A 19,432-nucleotide genomic window follows, 5' to 3' on the forward strand; every position below is an offset into this window, starting at 1 on the left:
GATTTTTTTGTCTCTCATGTCTAGTCTCTCAGTCTATCAGTCTTTATGTCTATCTTCTAGTCTTGTCTTTTTTGTCTTCCTCCTAGTGTCCACTTAAGGAGGGTGTTGGAAATAAGTGCACACTAGGTGTACTATTTCTAGTCTAGTTTCACTTAAGTCTTTGTGTCTTGAGTCTAGTGCCATGTGGCATCTCTACATTTATCCCATAAGTCAGTCTACTCAATCTTGTACTTCTCACCTATATATTGTAGGTGTCACATCAATGAAAGTATCAATCTTGTGTCTTGTCTACACTCATCTCAAGTAAGTCTTTGTATTTCATTTGTTCTTGTTTTATTTCTAGTTTTGCTCTTGCTTTCATATTTCCTACAGTCGTGACCCTCCTTGGAAGGGCGTAGCGTGTGCTCCCGGCAGCCTGGGTGAGGAGTGTGGAAGAGACCTCTGGGTAGATGGGTTTGGTGATGATCTAGCCATTCAATGCGCTTGTTGTGGGCGTGGTCCTTACTCAACACAGTGCAGAATACAAGATGGACAGACCAATCTACTATGCCAGCCGCCTCCTCACACCCGCTGAACAAAACTACAACACCATTGAGTGGAAGGTTTGGCTATAGTCTATGCTTGCCAAAAGTTCCAACACAATCTCTTGGGCTCCCACTTCATCATCTCAGACCACCATGCTCGTCCCAAGTATCTCCTCAACAAACCCCAGATGCTGGGTCGTGTCTGGCGGTGGTTGCTGCTCTTCGAAGAATACGATTTAGAGATCCTCCTTTGAGCGGGCAAACATCATGTCATGGCGGACCACCTCTCCCGCATCAACACTGGGGTGCCCCTTGCCTACTCGCCCCTCTCACCGCAGCCCAAAAAAATTTGAAAAAATGAAAAAAAAAAGAGGAAAACAAAATCTCTCCGTATTTTTCTATTTGAGATCTTTCTCTTTAATTTTACCTCACCATTCACTTCTTCATCATTCCATCATGATGGACGGGTTACCTACCACTCTTGTGCCATACAAGCACTCCATTGCTTGCTTTTTACGACTAGTAGGGCACTCTTCCTCTTCACAAGTGGCGCCACCCTCTCATGAGCCTCCTCTTGCCCATGTACTTGTGATAGCTCCATCGGCAGGTGCTGACTCTCTTGCACCACCGTCTCCTCCTACCTCAGCTGCTCCAATCACTATGGTTCATAGGTAACCTTTCCAAGGACTTCTTTGGATTCTTCAGACAACTCCTCTTCCACATCCTCTTCCGATAGAAATCCTCAGTATGTTTCCTTTGAGGATGACGCTGTCACTCCCAACCCCATCCCACCCCCCCACGTGCCTTTTCGCCACCACTTCGCCCGCGCTGCATCTTCTTCCCCTACTTCTATCCATCATTTCCATCTGCCTGCCTCCACCTCCCGGACCACCCCCTCACCATTAATTTCATTGACCCCCACCCCAGCTTCCCCAGCTTAATAACCTTACTTACTCCTACCGAACTAGCCACCTTGGGTCTGCAAGGTCTGGCCTCTATTCCGGCTTTACCTGACCTTGATGTCTCCCTCTGCGCTGCCTTCCTCTCACCAACATTCCTGTGATGCCCAACGGGCAGCGCCTCATATCTGCCTACCTTGCCCACTTCATTGGCTCTCCCTCAGTCCTCCATCGACTTTCTGATACTTGCATCATTGATATTCCCCCAACTGAGCTTTCTGCCACCACAATCGCTCTGCTGCTCCTACCCCTTCACTTCCTAGCCAACGTACAATACATCTCTATGTCTTCTTCCCTTACTACATCCTCCTCCGAGAGATCCCCACTGCTCCACTGTCGTTCGTCTCCACCCACTACACAGAGGCATTCCACTGTTTGTGCACAGGCCACCCCTTTCCCTTCCATCATCTCCCATATGAATCCCTTTGTCTCTGTTGCCGCCGATTTTGGACCCAAATTAATAAGCCTAATATCGCTTCCTTTACTTGGCCCTCTACACGCTTCCTCACCTATCTTCTACAACATCCTTCTATCCCACTTACCTCTCCATCATCTCACCTACGGTTTCCCGACCCTCTTGAGCAGCTATCTTTGCCTCATCCCCGTTGAGCTCGTTGTATAGTTCGAGGTATGGACTTCTTCTCGGCTGATCTCCGCATCTACTCCACCTATCTCACTGACTACATCTTTGAGGTCTCCAGTGATCTCCGTTGCCAGAGGTATCGCACTCGCCAGGCTGCGGACACGATCTGAGGTCTTTAGACTCAGGTGTCCACATTGGAGGAGCGCCTGAAGGAAGCAGAGTCAGAGCTCACCCACCTCCGTCCCTCCACCCTGTCCAGTTCCCTCTTTGGTCCTCCGACTTCTTCAACTACTGGAGCACCTAGTACTACATTTGGCAGCACTTACAACCTTCGAGCACGTAGTAGTACATCTGGCAGCACTTTGAACCTTCGAGAAACATTTTCAGTTTTATGCTCTCATTGTATATACCATCTTTTTATGATGTTAGTACTTTAGTTTTGCACCATCTTTCATAATGTAAACAACGCATAATGCATCTTTCAAAATGTAAACGGTGCATACGGTGCATAATGTGTCTTTCATAATGTAAAAAGCGCATTCATTGCAAAATATTTCCTACCTTCCTCAGACTTTAAATGTCGAAATGAAAATTGTTGAAATAGTGATAATACTTAGCTCACTTGATGCGCGGGAGCAATAAAATGTCGTCGATGTGCTTGAATTTGAGAAGTTGGCAAAATATTCGAAGTACAGCTTGTATGTTGAAAGATAAGTGGCAGAAATAATTTTTTTGATGTTGATTAGTCAACAAAAAGCCATGGCTCCAGAAGTCTTCAAAAGCTCGAGGATATTGCCGAAGAAACGCGTCCGACGTAGAAGATAGCTAGCAAAATAACTCTTTATGAAACGAGAAAGTACACGGGACCTCGGGAAGCATGCCAACAGAAAAATACAGACGTGAGAGAACACTAGATTGGGTCCCAATTGCACCCCAAGCGTGTGCCAAAAGCATCCCCACTTGAGTATTTTTGTAGTATTTTATTCCATCAAAAATAGATTACATGGCTATTGTAGCTCCAAGCTTGCTCTACAAGCTTTCTTTTTACAAAAAGTGGATGATAAAATATTTCAAAAATCTCACACCCGTGATAGTCCTCCTGGTTTAGGAGACAACCATCCTCGGTTGTAACTATCAGAACACACGAGTGATCAAACATAATAATCATTCCCACATTGGATTCACTCACAATGTCTTTTACATAATTAATTGGATTCACTCCCAATGTCATCACACGTTGTCGTGCCACGACACGTCTATGGTGTGAAACCATGCATGTGAGGCCATTAAATGCAAATCCAGATGCATGGGATTAAGTGCCTGTGTACATATGGGATGTATGGCGTGTGGAGGGTTTTGCTTTTGAGGGCATTGCCAGGTGTACAGGATGGATGACTTTTGTTTTAGACCTGAGTGTTTGCCTGCCCGGAGTAAGCTTAGATGGAGGTGATATCAGCTGCTCGATGGCTTTGATTGTGGGCGCGTCAAAGAAAAGAACGGGCACTTGAAGCTGTATTGAAGTGTGTAACCTTACAAGAAATAATAAAATGATAATAACCTGGCCAGCTGGAAAAGGGATGCGTGGAGGCCTGAGCAGCTGCCACCGCATATTCCAGAAGGAAGGTGTGAAGCCTGAAGAGGGTTGTAGCTGCAGAGACGAAAGCTAGGAGGCTTTCAGGCGTAGCCCCGGATAGAGACAAGGTGAGCGTGAAGCGCAGCAAAGAGGTAGCTGCAGAGGGCTGGTGGGGCTTCGCAGTGTGAAGAGGTGAGCGCAGCTGGTAAGGGCTGGAGTGGCTGAAGCACCGGCGGGTGCTGGCAAGGACAAAAGGGTCGCCTCGTAGAAAGACAAGCGGGCTGAGGTACTGCAGTGTGCCGCTCTGGGCGTGGGCAGCCACAGGCGTGCAGAACAAAGTGGCTGGTGCAGCCGCAAGCACAAAGGAGGAGAGCAGCGTGCTGGGCTTGCTACGAGTGCAGAGGAAGCTGCTGGCGTCGACTGGCAGGCTGGTGTGAGCTACCTCCGGCAAGAAGAGAAGGGAGCAGCTGTGCAGGTTCTAAAGAATGGAAGCTAGAGGGCTGGTGCTGGAGGTCGCTAGGGTGACAGGTGAAGCCGACGAGCTGGCACAGAGGACTGGAGCCGCTGAGAGCACGTGAAAGTCGCCGGGGGGGGGGGGGGGGGGGGATACACCTGGGGAGCTAAGGAGAAGCGCTGGAGCGCAGAGTGTGACCGCCTTGGGTCAAACGGCGGGGGGGGGCTCTGATGGAACTGCGGGACTCCATAAAGCGGCACCTGCACTTACCTCAAAGCTATGTGATGGAGTATAAACTTCATAATGCCTCTCTGCGTGATAATTCCTCATTCAGAAACACATGGTTAAGGGGATGATTTGGCATTCTGAAGCTTCTAGTTGTGGAAGACTGCTCGGGTGATTGAGCAGCAGCAAAAGGTGAAGAGTGCCAACGATGAAGTGGCCGTGAAATGAAGCTGCAGAGGACAGACGTGAAGGGTGAACTTGCTGCTGACGGCGACTGAAGAGGCGAGTGGCTGACGACTGGGAGCAGCGAAGAGGCCTGTTCGAGTGTGGAGTCGGGGTGTAGATGAGCGGAGGAGATCGCTTGCAGAGGTCTTAATGTCATAATGTTATTTGTTTTCTTGGGTTTTGGAAATCATGTGAAGATGTATATATGCCATATACCATCTTTTGCTTTGTGAGTTGTTGGAATCTGAAAGCAGGTCTTCTTGAGATCAAGAGTCATCTTGAAATGATGATGTTGACATTATGTGAAACATGTGATGTGACTGGTCACATGTATGTTGAAATCTTTTGAAGATTGTGTTGTTCCTACATGTGTTATGTATGAGGCACTTGGATAAAGAGTCAGGAGATCTATGCTTGGAACTGGCCATGCTCTTGACACACAATTTATGTGCAATCATCAAGCTGAATTTGGGGATGTATTGAAGTGAATTGGCACATGTGCATGTCATAAAAAATGGAGATGTCTTATGCTCCTTGAAGAGCTATGTGTTTGTGTTTTCTTGCTGGAATTAGAAGCTACTCTCACAGCTAGAAGTCTCGCACTTTCCCAACGACACCGCCCACGTCACGACAGCTTTTTGGTGAACCCGACGTGAAACCGCTGGGGTGAGAGTACGTAGAGATGACTAGCAAAATGGAGCATTTATATGCAGAGATGAAAGAGCTTGAAGAGCAGTTCAGAAAGATTGAAGAAGAAAAGCGAATTCAGGAAGCGGTGGATATTGCGGTGCAATTGGTATATGACAGGGTCAATATATTTGATGGTTTCGATCTAGAAAGCTATCTAAGGTGTTACGAGACAGAGATGAAGAATCAAGGGGTTCCAGAAAACATGATGATTGCATCTTTCGCACACCTTATAAGTCCTTATTTAAAAGATGAAGTGCTGGAACTAGCAGAGTATCACTCCAAACGATGGAGTGATTTTGCAGATGCACTTATTTATGCGAGTTCCATGAATCTAAAGCAGGAGCAACTTACTTGGGAAAAGAAAAAGCAAAAGGGTGATGAAATGAGGTATAATGTGAGCTGTGATAGTGTTCCAGCAACAATCCGGGCCAATTTAGAAGCAGTCGTGGAATTATGTCATATGGAGGATAATCAATTGCTATTCAAGACTGATGCAGAGATCATTGAGGCTGTCTATGCTAAATTGGAACTGCAAGTAGCCGTTAGTGAACAGCAAGACATTCACAGTGCTAAAAGGGATGCTTTGCTGCAACCTAGAAAGGATACAGTGGATGAACTCTCATGTAAGCTTTCTACACTCGAGGATTCTCATGACAAAAGCACCCATTCAAAGGGTATTCCTCAGGTGACATATCGTATGTGCGAAGAGCTACAAGAACCAATGTTTTTTGCTGAAAGCATGATTGCAGAGTTTGAAGATCTAGGACAAGAAGAAGATGCTATCATTACTGCATTCTTATCTGGTTATGATGCTTATAAGCAGGATGATGTGAGTGGCTTTTGTGATGAAGGTCTGGATCAAGATTTTGAACTTGAAGACGAGGGACCAACTACTTTGCTAATTGAAGAGCAGGTTTTAATAGAGGATATACATGAATATGCATGTGAGGAAAATAAAATATTACAAGATGGGCCACAAGTATGTGTGATTGATTTAGAGGGTGTGAGTGATATGGGTGATTCCAACAGTGATGTTGCTTCTGAAGCTGGTTGCCAAGGTTCTTTGGATTTGGGTTATCCTGGAATGCTAACTGGGTGTTCCAACAATAAACAGGGTGATGCTATGTCATCAGTGTCAGGGTTACCTTGCAACCACATTTGTGAGCAACAATCTCGAGCTTGGAAGCCTGCTTATGACGATGATTTGGAGAGGGAAATTGAATCTGTCTTTTTGGATCATACAGGGTTCAATGACATACAGATTCAAGGGTACTCGGATGAGGGACCCATAATTCTAAGCCCATCTGCAGACAGGTATCAAGAAATACTGGGAGATAACATGCAGGATATGCAAAGTGTGGTCACAGAGCCTCATGAGGCTGCATATGAGCAACCAAATGGATATAGCTATGGAGGTATGAATGTTCATGATAATCAACATGTGGGATTGCAAGATGATAATGGCTTCAATGCGATTGATCCTGAATTGGATGCTATCCTAGATGATGCATTGGATGATTTCATGATATATAATAGATCCCCATCAGCTTTGGGCTCTTCTATGCTTGATGCTAGTCAACTGTCGGTTGCAAGTGAGGACGTGCAGGTGTTATGTAAGCCAAATGATTGTGATGAGATTGATTCAGAGCTGGAGGCTATTCTCGATGATGCCTTGTTGGACTTTGTATGTGTTGATGGTGTGGATGCTTTGCATACTTTGCAACGGCCTAAAGAAGAGGTATATAATAGCATAGAGGAAGCCAATGACGACCATGCTTTTCCGTCTTTGGATGAGAAGAATGAATGTTTGTCAGTGGGTGAGCTGGATCCAGGCAAGGTAGATTTGGATGGGATGTTACCAAGTGTGTGTTCCATGCTGTTAATGCAGTTGTTACTTGGTGTGGCCATACAATATGTGGTGCAAAGGCTTCAAACATGGCCTGAGGAAAATTTTGAAGGAAATTATTTTGAAGAGCATCCCACTTTGAATGATGAGGGTAATTATGCATATGCAGGGAATCTAAGTGAGGATAGGGCTTCATATGAGCAAAGGATATGGCACATATGCCAAAAGCGGTTGGTATTTGATCCAGGTGGGAAAGCAGAACCATTCAGATGTGATTGCTAAGATATAAATATCTTGCAGGCTAAGGGGGGTAGGTTAAGATGTCATGCTATGTTTCAACAAAGGATAACCCCTTGTGAGTGGCACTATGTATATTCTTCTACTGTTTCATGTTTACTAGGGTGATACCAACTGGGTCAGGTTTGACAGGGTTTAAGACGCCTAGTTGGATGCTTGTACATATACCAATGTTGGTGTGCAAATAATGCATGGACACTGAATTCCAGGACCTGTGTGGCACATACCGGAGGGTGTGCAGGTTTAGAGGGGGTGGATGTCGTGCCACGACACGTCTATGGTGTGAAACCATGCATGTGAGGCCATTAAATGCAAATCCAGATGCATGGGATTAAGTGCCTGTGTACATATGGGATGTATGGCGTGTGGAGGGTTTTGCTTTTGAGGGCATTGCCAGGTGTACAGGATGGATGACTTTTGTTTTAGACCTGAGTGTTTGCCTGCCCGGAGTAAGCTTAGATGGAGGTGATATCAGCTGCTCGATGGCTTTGATTGTGGGCGCGTCAAAGAAAAGAACGGGCACTTGAAGCTGTATTGAAGTGTGTATAGAAGGAAGGGCAATTAATAGGTGAAGGGGACAAGGTTGCCTTATATCTAAAAGCATTGGTGTGAAAAGGCATATGGTGACCATCTTGTAGACCTTACAAGAAATAATAAAATGATAATAACCTGGCCAGCTGGAAAAGGGATGCGTGGAGGCCTGAGCAGCTGCCACCGCATATTCCAGAAGGAAGGTGTGAAGCCTGAAGAGGGTTGTAGCTGCAGAGACGAAAGCTGGGAGGCTTTCAGGCGTAGCCCCGGATAGAGACAAGGTGAGCGTGAAGCGCAGCAAAGAGGTAGCTGCAGAGGGCTGGTGGGGCTTCGCAGTGTGAAGAGGTGAGCGCAGCTGGTAAGGGCTGGAGTGGCTGAAGCACCGGCGGGTGCTAGCAAGGACAAAAGGGTCGCCTCGTAGAAAGACAAGCGGGCTGAGGTACTGCAGTGTGCCGCTCTGGGCGTGGGCAGCCACAGGCGTGGAACAAAGTGGCTGGTGCAGCCGCAAGCACAAAGGAGGAGAGCAGCGTGCTGGGCTTGCTACGAGTGCAGAGGAAGCTGCTGGCGTCGACTGGCAGGCTGGTGTGAGCTACCTCCGGCAAGAAGAGAAGGGGAGCAGCTGCAGGTTCTAAAGAATGGAAGCTAGAGGGCTGGTGCTGGAGGTCGCTAGCGGGTGACAGGTGAAGCCGACGAGCTGGCGCAGAGGACTGGAGCCGCTGAGCACGTGAAAGTCGCCGGGGCGGGGGGGGGGGGGATACACTTGGGGAGCTAAGGAGAAGCGCTGGAGCGCAGAGTGTGACCGCCTTGGTCAAACGGCGGGGGAGGGGGCTCTGATGGAACTGCGGGACTCCATAAAGCGGCACCTGCACTTACCTCAAAGCTATGTGATGGAGTATAAACTTCATAATGCCTCTCTGCGGGATAATTCCTCATTCAGAAACACATGGTTAAGGGGATGATTTGGCATTCTGAAGCTTCTAGTTGTGGAAGACTGCTCGGGTGATTGAGTAGCAGCAAAAGGTGAAGAGTGCCAACGATGAAGTGGCCGTGAAATGAAGCTGCAGAGGACAGACGTGAAGGGTGAACTTGCTGCTGACGGCGACTGAAGAGGCGAGTGGCTGACGACTGGGAGCAGCGAAGAGGCCTGTTCGAGTGTGGAGTCGGGGTGTAGATGAGCGGAGGAGATCGCTTGCAGAGGTCTTAATGTCATAATGTTATTTGTTTTCTTGGGTTTTGGAAATCATGTGAAGATGTATATATGCCATATACCATCTTTTGCTTTGTGAGTTGTTGGAATCTGAAAGCAGGTCTTCTTGAGATCAAGAGTCATCTTGAAATGATGATGTTGACATTATGTGAAACATGTGATGTGACTGGTCACATGTATGTTGAAATCTTTTGAAGATTGTGTTGTTCCTACATGTGTTATGTATGAGGCACTTGGATAAAGAGTCAGGAGATCTATGCTTGGAACTGGCCATGCTCTTGACACACAATTTATGTGCAATCATCAAGCTGAATTTGGGGATGTATTGAAGTGAATTGGCACATGTGCATGTCATAAAAAATGGAGATGTCTTATGCTCCTTGAAGAGCTATGTGTTTGTGTTTTCTTGCTGGAATTAGAAGCTACTCTCACAGCTAGAAGTCTCGCACTTTCCCAGCGACACCGCCCACGTCACGACAACGTGTCGCACGTGTCTTAGAAGTTAGAGTTAATCGGATTCACTCACATAACCTTTACACACGTCACACGTGTTTTTAGAGTTGATCGGATTCACTCACAATCAAACTCTTACATTGGATTTACTCACAATGTTTTCATACACATTGCACGTATTCACAGAGTATACCACACGTCTCACACGTGTCACAGTTGATTGGATTCACTCACAACCAACTAGGGTCACTCTCTAAAGAATCAGATTCACTCTCGATTCGTATACCACACTTGGTCACGGGAGTGAGATTTTTGAAATATTTTACTATCCACTTTTTGGAAAAAGAAAGGTTGTAGAGCAAGCTTGGGGCTAAAATAGCCATGTAATCTATTTTTGATGGAATAAAATACTATAAAAATACCCAAGCGGGGATGCTTTTGGCACACAATTGGGAGAGCAGTTGGGACCCAATCTGGTGTTCTCTCGCATTTGTATTTTTGTTGGCACGCTTCTTGAGGTCCTGTGTACTTTCTCATTTCAGTGGTATTACAACCCAGGGTACGCTCTGCCAAAAAAGTGTATGATTGGGGCACTCAGAAGGCCCAAGACTTGAAGAACGATGACACAAATCCCAAGTTACGAGCGCGGAAAATGACTATCACAAAGCGCCCGTGAACGGACTGTCCAACAACAACAAGGAACCGGCCACAATAGCATCGCGGGACCGGCAAACAGTGACTGGCACACACCGACCCAGTGAAGCGTGGATGTCTCTTGAAGAGACAATTATAAAAGAGCCCCACATTTCTCCCTTATACCTCTTGCGCAAGACCGTGAAAACGTCATGTGGGATAAAATGACCGCTGCCTGGCAGCGTATCGTGAATTGGGGGTTGGTTTGCTGATAAACGCTAGCCAAAGGAGAGGCAGCACAACAACAAGGCATGGCCATCTCCTTGGTTTGTGGCTGGCGAGAAGAGAGAGGCAGCGTGGGAAAAAGCAAGGTGTAGACTGGGAGCACACGACAGCATCCAACAACCAGTTGCAAAGGCTAAGAGAAGCATATAGCGGCCGCAGTAAGCCAAAGCGGGCATAGCAGAGGCTCGAGAACGTGGTGCAAGGGTTGGGCGCACGGCAATAGCCAGCAGAGCTAGTCGCCATTCACAAAGGCTAAGAGAAGAACATAGCAAAAGGACAGCCAAAGGGTGAGTTTTTATCAGCGCATGGCATGCTTCTCGAGGTCCCATGTACTTTCTTGTTTCACCTTGACGCTGAAATAATCCAAATAATAACGCACTAAAGGAGTCTTGAAAAGGCTCGTAAAATTTCATAGAAGAATCCTCTGTTAAGTTTTTTCCACTTGCTGAAATTTGCTGGCGAGGCGAAAAGAATAATTTTTAGGGTTGGATCATATGATATTTGATTTGCCGAAATATGCACAGGAACTGCTTCTATGCAATTTGTAGAAGAGGTGGAAATTTGAAACTTTTGGAAACTTTGGGTGGTTCAAATTGATGCGACTTAAAGCATTTTTTTTGAAGGCTTTATGACTTGGCCATATAAATCGGCCAACGCATAGCAAAAATAAAGAAGAACCCTTGGCATCTTCTAGAGTTTGCACCCAACCTCAGGAGTTTGTGTTTTTGTAGATCCGACAGGAGGAGTTCTGGCCCTAACCTCTCTAGATTAGATCGGTTCTATGTAGATGAGTGGGCTTGTGGTCGTGGTGGCATGAATAGTATTTGGTAGGCACTTCCTTCTCCGATCATGTACCGGTTATTTTCTCCGTAGAGTACCCTGGAAGGTAGGCCAAACACTTGATTGCCCGGATCCTAGAGAGCCTCATCCAAGACTTTGAGATTTGCAGCCAGATAGAGGAGATTTTGGAGAGGCTAGATTTTCACTCAAGAGCAGCAGGCGCCTTGGAGAGATTAGTAATTTATTAAGGTAGCGTAGAGCAGATTGGCTGGCTCCCAAGAGTAGGAGACGATCATTCACCGGGGAAGAGAGTGCACCATATAGCCCTTGGATTGAAAGTCAATTGGTTGCCGCTTGTACAGTGCTCAAATCCATAGAGGAGTGGAGGGTGGAGTACAGATACCATGCCAGGCGGGAGACAGGGTCATTGGGAATTTCTTTGAGGTTGCAGACCCACACAGGCAGAGAGATGGTATCCGCGGGTTACGAGGCCAGGATGGATCCATATTTACGCCCGCTGCCCCCCCCCCCCCCCCCCCCGGGATGTGAGATCCATTGCCATGGATTTCTTCAGCTCTCTTCTCATGGGTGCCCCCATGTCCTCACTGGTGCTAGATGTGCATGAGTGGGTTTGGCAACATACGAGAGAGGTGGTCCCTCATGCTCTTCAGACTTGGCATTATGTAGGGAAAAATGCTTGGGAGAGGACAAGCTTCAATTCTTCTTATTTCTCCGTTATTGGGATCTCATGGAAGTCGGTCTTAGAGCTTCCTTCAATGAGATAATGGTTACGGAAGCCATGCCGGAGAGGTTATAAGAGGTATTGATCCACTTGATTCCCAATGACGGTGGTGACAGATTGATTCTAGGGACCTACAAAATTCTAGCCAAGGCCATCAACTAGCAACTAGCCCTTCCTCTCTAACTTGATACATGGTACAGAGAAGGGTTTCATTCAGGATCGAAGCATTTTGGACATCATCTTCTTCTTCTGGGAGGCGAGCGGCCAGGATGCGCAAGCAGGATCTTATTCTTCTTCTTCTCGATTTCAAAAAGCCTATGACAGAGTGGATTAGGGCTTTCTGGAGGGAATGATGTGTAGGATAGGATTTTTGGAGGAGTGGGTATGAGGTATTCTTATTGAGGGAGCTGGAGGCGACAAATTTTCGCTTTTCACTTGGTCCAGCACCTTATCTCTTCTTGGTTTGTCACTGAGGCCTTGAGTAGTTTTTTCTCTGCCCAACAAACCGGGCTTCAGGGACTGCATCTTCCCATCTGCGCGCAGAAGGAGCTGCTTGATTCTGAGTTTGCTGATGACATGGCGGCATACCTACCGGGGGGGGGGGGGGTGGATGAGGGGAACCTTCAGAGATTTGGTGAGGCGTCTCTTGTGCATCCGAAGCGCAAATCAACTGGCACAAGTCATGTGGATTTTGGGTTGGCTTATTGCCTGCCCGGTTCGTTATCTTGGATGCCAAGTTGGCATTGATATCTCCCCTAAGCAACATCTATCCCCTCTTCTTTTGAGTATTCAGAAGAAGCTACTATACTGGAGTTTAGCTAGGTTGGCTTTAGCTGGCCAGGGTGTGGTAGCGAACTAGTTTGCCATGAGGTCCAATAGAGAAGGTGATTAAGGCGAAGCTCACATCCGTACCATGAACTACCAAGGGTATATCATGCCTAGTGAACACTCCCAGCCACTTCGGAGGGTGGTCCGGGATTGGCGGGGCCAGCCACTCCAGAGGGATGGAACAGTTGATGTCGAGGCTGAGTTTGTCCCTGCCCCGGGTCCCGGTAAGGCCCCTCTCCTCGGCCTCTGGGGAAAGCCGTCTAAATGTAAGCCAACCTCCAAGTGACCAAGTGGGACCCTTGCTCAAAGCTCTGGCATACAAGATAACGAATTGGAGTGCCTCTTTGGTCCACCGAAAAGCCTCAACTGGACGCCTAGTCTGGGCGGGCGATGAGCCAACCCAAAATAAACACGACTTGTGCCATTTGATCTGCGCTCTGGATGCACGATAGAAGATCTCTATCGCCTCGACGAATCTTTGGAGGTTCCCCTCGTCCCCTTATAGGTATGCCGCTGTGTCATCTGTAGACTCAGAATCAAACAGCTCCTCCTGCGTGCGGATGGGAAGACGCAGTCCTTGAAGCTCGATCTCATGGGTAGAGAGAAAACTCCTCTTTGCCTCGGCTACAGATAGAAGGAGATAAGGTGCTAGTGGGCAGCTTTGCTGAACCGAGCGCGAAAAAGCGGAAATCTGTAGTAGCCTCCAGCTCCCTCAACGAGAACTTGGCTGTTGTATAAAGCCAAGTGGAGTCCAAAAACACCTCGAGGCTCGGACCCACTCCTCTGCAAATCCCAGATTCCCATCTTGCCCATTGTCCCCTCCAGAAAGCCCGAGTCTACTGTGTCATAGGTTTTCTTGAAATCCAGAAGGAGAACAATAAGATCTTGGTGATGCTTCTGGCCGAATCGATTGCCCTAGAAAGTGAGGATGTTTTGTAGAATGCTCCGATCCTAAACGAAACATGTTTGTGTACCATGTATCAAGTCGAGGCGGAAGGGCTGATGGCCTTGGTGAAAATTTTATAGGCGGTCCTTAGGAGAGTGATAGGTCTCCACTGTCGAATCTCCAATTTGTCACCACCGTCCTTGGGAATCAAATGGATCAATCCAGAAATTCGCTTGTGGAAGGAAGGAACGAACTATACTCCAGAAGGTGGCTCTACCTGTTGTGGCGCTCAGCACATACATTCAGAAAGCTACTTCGACGGGGAGGCATTGGAAGAAGCTGTAGTGAACTGGCTTCCCTAGCCCCATGGGGGGGGAGGGGGGGGGGGTCCGATAATGTTGGAGCGGAAGGAGTTGCAGGGGAACAACTGGAGCAAAGGGCGGGTGTCGGAGGCTCTGAAGGGTCAGAGAGCCTCACTGGAATCTGAATGCATGGAGACGAGTCTCGACGAGCTCACGGTCTCTACATAGGGGGGCCGAAGGCGGGTTCCTCGAGGGTACCAGGGGTGGCCCACTGTTGGAGTGCTACTGAGATAAATGCTCGTAATCATTCTCTGACACAACCGTATCCTCTTTTGTCTTGGTAGCCTAGCGCGCCTAGCAGCACCACTCTGCTCTGGAAGGCTGTTGGACGTTCTGCCTCGGGCCAGTGGTTTGGCACTTTCCTACACCGGGATCGACCGAGGCCGGGTCCAAGTGCTCTGGTGCTTGGGGAGGATCTGAACTGGAACGGGGAAAAGGGGGGGGGTACCATTGGAGGCGCCCTCTTGGACTGATGGCAAGGACAAGCTCTAGCGAGGTGTCCTATCTCTCGATGGATGAAACATTGCAAAATAGGGTCCTCCCGGAGGCAAGGAAGCGATATGCATGAGGCACTGACTCCGGAGAGGCTATGTAGATATGCAAGGATGAAATCGCGGCTGTCCGAGCAAGAACCGAAGCGGTGGGGCGGGGCTGGGGGGGGGGGGGGGGGGGGGATTCCATGGCCCTCCTGATAACACCACCAATCACTGGGAGGAGAGGAAGGTATTCCTTTCTTGAGACCAGGAAAGCACCGTCATGGGAAAGCCCGAGACGCCAGCTCAAGGGTCAGACGTTGGGTTGAAGCCGTGCTGCCACCTCACAAAGAAGGCCTGGGCCATCGTACATAGTGCGATGGGGCTACATGACTCTGTCCGAAGCTTGTTATGAAAAATGGGGGAGAGACAAAGATAAAACTGAAACTGAAATGAGAGTAAGACTAGAAGGAAACACAAAGCATAGACATACCTTGAGATGAGTGTAGACAAGACACAAGATTGATACTTTCATTGATGTGACACCCACAATATATAGGTGAGAAGTACAAGATAGAGTAGACTCAAATGACTTATGGGACAATTATAGAGGTGCCACATGGCACACACTCAAGACTTAAGACAAAAACTGAGACTAGACAAATGTAGACTAGAGAAATAGTACACCTAGTGTGCACTTATTTCCAACACCCTCCTTAAGTGGACACTAGGAGGAAGACAGAAAGACAAGACTAGAAGACAGACATAAAGACCTATAGACTGAGAGACAAGACATAAGACATGACAGACAAAGATCCTGAGACACCCCTCCTCAAGTGATATCCTCATATGGGTCCACAAGGGTAGGGACAAGAGTGGATCATAGACAGACAGAGAGAGACAATCAGCCAGTAGAGTGGTCCCACAGAGAGAGAGACTTTCAGATAGACATGAGAGAGACTGACAAATAGAAGATAAATGGGGACATAGACAAAATGCCAAAGACATGTGGGTAACTAATCCACAAAAGATAGGCATATAGACTGATAGACAGAGTGTCAGGGACATATGATTGTAAGATCACACAAGATAGACACATAAACAGAGAGACTGACTGATTGTAGATAGACAGAGAGATGGACCTTGATAGATAATCCCTCCTCAAGGGCAATCCTCCTACTAGAGTGAGTAATGCAGGAGTGCCTCTTGGATAGGGACAAAGATAAGTCCATGTAGACAAATAGACATGACATTACCCCATGATCTACATCATTGGTGATCAATGGTGGTAGATAGCATGAAAGCATAGACAATTATGAGAGAGATGGGAAGGTCTTACCATATTTGGCAGTGTCTAATCCCATACAAGATAGAGAAGTAAATGAAATTCAGAACTGAGATTTTTGATTTTTCAAGAAATAGAGAGTATGAAGAGGAAATGGGAAATAACAAAGGGGGAAATGCCTTTTGCACAGATGTTGCAAATCAGGTCCAAAATCAGCATTGGAGTTTGCCTTCACAAAAGGAGGTGTCGAGCTGATGTCGAGAAGGACCAGAGATCCAAAAATGACGAGTTGTTGCATGAGTTGAATGTCCAGGAGGTCCACGACTTGAGAAGACATGTTGATGAAGAAGAGAGTGCGGGGGTAGCTGCTGCATGTGCAGTACTAGAGGACAGGCCGGTAAGCTCAAGTAGAGAGGCGGCAGCACCATGATGAACCCCCGTAGCAGCAAGAAGGAGAAGACGGGCAGTTGTTGGCGCAAATCTGGAGTTGCAAGCTGGAGCAGAATCAACAAGCCGAGCAGAGACAAACGGGGCAGGTTGGTATGGCGGGCAGAAAAAAACGCAGCTATGGCTGCAGCAGACTGTGGATAGGCTGAGGGGAGAAGCGGGCGGATCCAGCAGAAAATGGCGGGGCAGATGGCGCAGAGAATGGCGCAGAGAATGGCGCTGCTGACTGATATGACGGGCTGCAGAAGTAAAACGCTGGCACACTGCTTGAGAGCTACGCAGAAGGGATGCTCTGATACCATGTTATGAAAAATGGGGGAGAGACAAAGAGAAAACTGAAACTGAAATGAGAGCAAGACTAGAAGGAAACACAAAGCATAGACATACCTTGAGATGAGTGTAGACCATAGTTACCACGTTCCGGGAACGTCGGATGCTGGAACAGGAGCGGGAACGGGAACGGGAGCGGATCGGGAACGTCGCGGAACGCCACGTCATATGACATGTCAGCATATAACATAAAATGACAAAACATTTCAAATATCCAAGATTAAACTTTAAAGTCTTAAACATTAAAAATTTGAAGAGTCCAGACTCCAAATAGAAACTGAAAAGAAAGTACATCGCATGTGGATATATAGAAACTGAAAAAGAAAGTACATCGCATGACAAGTACAAAACTAGCCTCAAGGGCCAAGGTAACTGGTGAGTCAAAGACTAGTTAGTCATCAGTAAGTGGGATCTCATCCTCCTGTCCAGGCTGTCCCTCATTCTGCTCATCCTCATGCTGCTCCACATCATCCTCTCCCTCTGGCTGATCCTCACCATCATTTTCATCAAGATCAAGGCAAAATCCAATAAATGGCTCTGGAGTACACTCAGCCCTGCACTTGTTAAGCAAACGCAAGTTTGCATTAACAAATACAAGGTCATTTGCCTTCTGGACACCAAGCCTGTTCCTCTTCTTGCTTGCAATGTTCCCAAAACTGCTCCATAAGCGCTCACATGGCGAGGAGCTAGCACCCTGGCTAAGCACTCGAATGGCCAATCTTTGCAGCAATGGTGTATCTGCCCCATAATCCTCCCACCACTGTGCACTAGATATCTTGAACCTATCATTTTGTGCATCCTGCAAAGCGAAGAGGCCTCTCTTTTGTCGATAGAAGGAAAGGTCTTCACGAACCCTCCTCTTATTATCTGCACTGGGTACAAGCTTCCTCAAGATATCCTCCCAACCCTGCACAACCTCTGCATCTGTCTCTTGTCCTTTGCCTTGAAATTCTGGATCCACCACAAATAGAAGTGTAGTGCGCAATGCCTCGGATGAGGGTGGAGCATAGCCAGGTCCGAAAGAAGCAATCTCCTTCACCATATCTGCGAAGTATGGGTTGCGGGCCTTTACCAAAGGAACATCTGCAGCATAAAAAAACCGTGCCACTGATGCATCTACTTGTGCCCTCCTCCCAGGGTGCCATGATGCCACAAGACTAGCCTGCACTGGACCTCGTGAAGCAGGCCTGGGTCTGGGAAGCATTTGTTCCATGTGCGGATGGCTGTGGAGCAGCCCCAAATAATGGGGTGGATGCACTCGCTGAAGATGCCACGCCTGCAGGTGTAGCTGATGATGATGTACCTCGAGGATCAAGAAGAGAGGGCCGACTCCCTGCTGCATCAAGTCTATCTGCAAGTGCCTGCAATCGTATGATATCTGCTCCTGACACTGTAGGGCAAACAGAAATGCCTTTGCCTCTAACCCCCAACAAATGGGCTCGCACACGATCCGTGCCTCCAGTCTTAATGGATCCACAAAAGTGGCACTTCCACTTGCGTGACCCTCCTCCTCTTGCACTATCATATCTGGACACAAGATCCACCTCATTCCACCAAGGGGATCTGTTTTCTGCATCTATGCCAGGAGGAGGTGCCATTGAAATTGATAAATGGCTGAAAATTAAAAAAACATGCAAAATGCCCTTGCATGAGACATAAGTAAAGCGTCCACAAAGTGGAAAAAAACGCAGCCAACTAGAATCTCCAAAATCCAATGTTCATTGCGTCAAATTTTAAATCTTACCTGCTCAAGACTCGAGTGCCACCCGAGCAAAAGAAGGGGCCAACTTGCCAAGGCCCAAGAGGAGGGGCCAAGAGGAGGTAGGGAGAGTGTGCACTGTGGGGCAGCCAAGGCTCAAGGTAGGGAGAGTGTGGGGCAGCCAAGAGGAAGGGTGGGGTAGTAGGTGGAATGGAGAGTGTGGGGCAGCCAAGAGGAAGGGTGGAGTGGTAGGGAGAGCACTCAAGCAGCAGGCTCAGCCAACAAAACAGGCGTAGCAGCGAATAGAAGCCGTACGCTGGATAAAAACTGCCGCCGGCGACTTAGCGAAAATGCGCTTTTTTCGGAACGCCTGGAACGTGCGTTCCGCCCTATCGTTCCGGTGTTCCGACAGACGTTCCGCCACGTCCCCCGGCAATTGCGCCGTTCCGGCTCGTTTCCGCGTTCCGGAGTTCCAGGAAGGCGGGAATGCCGTTCCGCGGTAACTATGGTGTAGACAAGACACAAGATTGATACTTTCATTGATGTGACACCCACAATATATAGGTGAGAAGTACAAGATAGAGTAGACTCAATGACTTATGGGACAATTATAGAGGTGCCACATGGCACACACTCAAGACCTAAGACAAAAACTGAGACTAGACAAATGTAGACTAGAGAAATAGTACACCTAGTGTGCACTTATTTCCAACAAAGCTGCAGGTGAATTGAACTCAACCCTATAGTAGCCACGCCCCAAGGGATGAATATCAATAAACTTTCCAGGCGCACCAAGCAGGCTTGCCTGTAAAAGATTCCTAAGCTGTCCGCGTGCTGGGCGGCTACCCTCAATCTTGCATACCAAGGTGGAGATCCAAAGGTGTGATTGATGAGGCAAGGAGCTGGAGGTCTGGTTTTGAAAACGAGAGGCAAGGGACAGTGGCCTTGGTCGGGGACAATGGAGCGGCTGCCATGGAGTCCTCCTGGGGGTTCAAAGACTAGAAGTTGCCGAAACCTGCCGAAATGGGAACTACCCGAATGCAAAAAACCTACAGTGAAGAAGCACTGAAGGGGAGAAAGTGAGGAGGGGGCACAAGGAGCAAGGCAAGGCAAAG

At 47.8% G+C, this 19,432-nt stretch overlaps 1 protein-coding gene across 1 annotated transcript in view; it reads left to right on the plus strand.

Moving 5' to 3' along the window:
- HEXO1 (beta-hexosaminidase 1) overlaps nucleotides 1-19,432 on the plus strand; it is a 184,200-nt gene that overhangs the window by 111,297 nt on the left and 53,471 nt on the right. The gene's annotated exons all lie outside the window — the stretch shown is intronic.

This window comes from Cibotium barometz, chromosome 25 (genome assembly GCF_041138505.1).
Source record: "Cibotium barometz isolate CiBa-2024 chromosome 25, ASM4113850v1, whole genome shotgun sequence".
Classification (NCBI taxonomy): Eukaryota; Viridiplantae; Streptophyta; class Polypodiopsida; order Cyatheales; family Cibotiaceae; genus Cibotium; species Cibotium barometz.